The sequence below is a fragment of the Arachis ipaensis genome, chromosome B08, assembly GCF_000816755.2.
Source record: "Arachis ipaensis cultivar K30076 chromosome B08, Araip1.1, whole genome shotgun sequence".
NCBI lineage: Eukaryota > Viridiplantae > Streptophyta > Magnoliopsida > Fabales > Fabaceae > Arachis > Arachis ipaensis.
In genome coordinates this window covers 18,384,556-18,388,735 of record NC_029792.2, presented here as the reverse complement: position 1 = coordinate 18,388,735, position 4,180 = coordinate 18,384,556, and the positions used below count along the sequence as shown (strand labels likewise).

The following is a 4,180-nucleotide window of genomic DNA, read 5'->3' as shown; positions in this document are numbered from 1 at the left end:
CTCTATGCAAGGTGAAAATTATGATTATACTCAATCTTCTACTGAACAGGTCAATTACATGGGGAATGCTCCTAGAAAACCAAATAATGATCCATACTCTAAGATCTATAATTAGAGGTGGAGAAATCACCCAAATTTTGGGTGGAGAGAGTAACCTCAGAGATCACAGAATTTCAACAATCAGTGATTCTTTGAAGTATACTAATGTTGGGCCTCGTGCTTATACTTCTGTTAAGTGGGATGAAGGAGTTGGTATTTCTTTTGATGATACTTTGGCTCATATTTGTGAACATGTTTCCTTGATTGATGGCATTACACCCACTCACAAAGCCCTAGGATATGAGCGTGCTCAGTTGCACCGCATTGTCAACCACATCATACTTCCTCAAAGTGGTTCAAATCAAAGGGTTTCTTATACTGACACTCTTGTTTTGTATCCCCTGCTCACTAAAACAGAAATTTCTTTTGCCTATTTGATGGTTAGATACATGTTTGACTTTGTTAGAAGTGAGAAAGACAAAGCCCTTCCTTATGGCATGTTTCTAACTTGTGTTTTTAAGCATTTTGGTGTTGACTTGTCCAATGAGGATTATGAAAATAGACATTCATATCTAAAAAGGGGTGGTTCAGTGAAACAGCAAAAAGGACCTACTCGATCTGAGAGGGTGGTCTTAGATGATGAAGATGATGACTTTATTCCTGAGGAATCTCCTCCTCCATCCACCAAGGGTACTTCCATCTCCACTGGCCAAAAATCTGTTTTGCTGAATCTTGATAAAGATGTAATCCAATAGTTTGTCTCCCAATCACTTGATTGCCATGAGTAAGGAACAAAGGAAACTAGCAAGCAAGCATGAGAATTTCCTCCAGAAATCAAGGGATAGAGTGGCTGTGTTCATGATGTTCATTGATAACCTTCAAAAAGATGAAGATCCTGCCACTGATGCTGATGAGGAAGCTGATTCAGAGGGAAATGGTTTAGATACCTAGATTTGTCTCATGAAAACTGCCATTGTCTGCTCTCTTTTTGTCTCATAAAAATTGTTTCTTTTGTTACTCTTGAACTAGTTTTTTTTTTGTTGTCTTGGATGACTGTAATATCCTAACTACTGCTGCACTTATTTTAATTTATTTGATATTTTGAATTGTGTTCTAACACCTTTTTGCAGGATTTAATGTGCTATTTTTTTATTGATCTTACTTATTGTCCGCCCTTGATGACAAAAGGAGGAGTAATAGCATAAGTAGTGAAATTTTTGGAGGAACATTAACTGCCGCTACTGAATTTCATTGTGCATTGTGATTGCAGCTGATGTGGTCAATTTTTTTGGTGTGAAATAAATCTGATACTTGCTGTTGTGAAGGCTTGATAAGGCTGTGATTAGGCTAATCTAACCTTACCCAAACAAGCTTTGTTGTTTTATCATGCCTTGGTTAAACTTATTACTATGCTTTGTTGCTGACATGACATGTTCAATACTGGGCTGAATCTGTGTTGCTAGTTATGTAGTATCCCTTAGTCAAGTTGCTTTATGTACAGCTCCTTTTTTGTGCTCTCTATAAGTATAATGTAAACAAGAACAAAAAGAAAGAGCATGAATCCAGGGGGAGCTACTCTTGAAAAAGAAAGGGGGAGCAACACAAAAGCAAGCAACATCATTCAAAGGGAAGTTTCCTAATTTTACAAAAATTCAATTCCTTTTGATTAATGTTTAATTATGTTTGTCATCAAGGAGGATATTGTTGAGTTAAGAAATTAACAAATTAATGATGACAAACATTAATTTATTGGGCAAATTAACTAATTAGTTTGATTATTTTAGTTGAAGTGATGCAGGCCAAAAATTCAATATTCGGCTGCAGCCCAAATTGGATGAAATTAAAATAAGGCTTGTGGGCTACGAATAAATAGAAGCCCAAAGAAAAACAAAGCAAAAATTCAGACGGGCCAAGCAAATCAAACCCGATCCAAGCCCGTATCTATCACTCAAAGATGATCCCTCTCATTTGCTTTTACCAAAAGCAACATTCACTTTTCATCTTGGTTAGAAATCATAGAAGTGAGAGAGAGCTTCTTCACTAAGCTATTCACTAAAGAAGCAAGAAAGAGAAGGTTAAGCAAAAGGTTGAAGTCTAATCACCCACATCAATCTGTATCAAGAAGAAGTCAGAAGCTAAAGGTGATTTTCATTTCCTTCTACATGCATCTCATTTTTTTCTCTTCATCTTCAACTCTCTGCCACTCCATATTGGGATACATGGGAAAGATGAAGTCTGTTCTTTACTGCTGTGCATCTACGGTCATAAGTGTGACTTGGGGACCAAGTTGTATTTCAATGGCTAAGATCTGGGTTTACCATTAAAAGACTTTTTCTGTTTGCTTTCCTATGCCTTTCGGTCAACAAGAGTAGGTCAGAGCAAAAGTTTCCATTCCAAGGATTAATCGGAAAAAGTGAGATAGTGGGTTGGTGAAGTACACTGCTCAAGGGTTGACCTAGGGTGAGCAACCCAGTAATATGCAAGGAGATAAAAGAAGATTTTTCATCATTCAGAATCAAGGAGAGATAACCAGTGTTCTTGAGGTGTATGTTCTGAGAAAAAGACTTTGAAAAAGTTCATCTAACTGGATAGTATTTCCTAGTCAAAGGAGCATTCCGCCAGAATGAAGAACTGAATCAAAGGCCAGCAAATCTAGTTTATCACATAGCAAAGAAGCATCTCCTTCATGTTTTACAGATTATAATTTACTTTTCAATGTGTATCTTTGTGTAATTTCTTGAGTGAAAAGGCATATTGAGAGTGCTCAAGTAAAAGCCAATGAGTGGAAAGAGGCTGAGTGATACACATGAGAGAAAAGCCTAGAGTTATTTCAGATTTCTTTAGGTAAGTTTGTGTCTTGTATCTAGTACCAGTGAGGTACCCCTTTTGTAAACTCCGCTAAAATCGGTAAATTATTAGTTAATAAATTGAATTTTAATTAGGAAAGCTAAAAATGTAAAACTAATATCAAAATAGGATAGAGCTCGTCGAAACGAGAATTTTGATACCAATTTCAAAAATTTGGCCCAAAATCGGACCGGAAGGACCGAACCGGTTGAACCAGGACCTAAACCGGACCCGTGGGTCCAACCGGACCCATAGCATAAATGAAGCAGCAGCTTCATCTTCTCCATTTGACTAAAGTCACGATACAAACAGCAAGGGAGAGGGAAGAAGAACCCTAGCCCTCACCTTTCCTTCTCACTACCATAGCTCCTCCATCCGGGCTCCGATCGCCGCACCGTTCGCGGCCACACGCTCAGCGCGTCGAGCTCTACCTTTCTATCTGAACAATTTCACTGGTAAGCCTCCTATTAAGTTCAGAATCCCTATCCCTCTTTCTTTGGTAAACTTGGAAACCTATGGTGAATCTTGTCCAATTTCTATGTTCTAGGTTCAAGTTAGCTTCCGGAACTTGTGGGCTCAAGCTATTGAGCATATGGGTATGGTAAGAACACCCTAACCCTAGCTCAATCTTGTTTTTGGTAATAAAAAACTGAATTGGAACATATATATGTGTATTAGGTGTAGTTTAAGAGGGTGTTTATGCATTGGACTTGAATTTGGATTACTTGGAGCTTTGTTGGTGACAAGGCTTGCTTTGGGGCTATTTGATTGAGCTTGGAGGGGCTGTGATTTTGTGTTGAGAGGCTGCCTTGGGTGAATTAAGTGATCGGTCAAGGTATAGTTTAAGTTTCACACGTTTAATATTTACGGTGTTGTGAAAACTTAGGTTAGAGGAACCATAGGATAAGTTGAATTGTTTGTTGTATTTAATGATTAGGCTTGTAATGTTGTTGGAATAGATTTGTTGGTGGATTTATATATTGGAATTATGAGTTGTGGAAGTTATTAATGGTGTGCTCTTATATTTATTTATGATGGATTAGGATTGGTGTTTGTTAATAAGGATGTAGAGTTGTGTTGTGCTGGTATTGCATATGCTGTAACTAATTATGTAATGATCGGAATTGTATGAGACTAAGTTTGAGCTAAACTTGGGAATATAAGGAACTAAACTGAAAAATTTGGGATCTTTTTGTTAAATATACAATTTATGGCAAATTTTTAAAGTTAGGTTGTTAAATCTGTCCTGCAGCAGAAAAGGTCAAACAGGGCAGCAACTTGTTTGTCTTGCTGT

At 37.4% G+C, this 4,180-nt stretch overlaps 1 long non-coding RNA gene across 1 annotated transcript; it reads left to right on the top strand.

The window, feature by feature from the left end:
• LOC107614199 lies at window positions 3,212-3,817 on the top strand. Its single transcript, XR_001614307.2, has 3 exons — window positions 3,212-3,341; window positions 3,434-3,487; window positions 3,565-3,817. It is a non-coding gene; the product is annotated as an uncharacterized LOC107614199 (long non-coding RNA).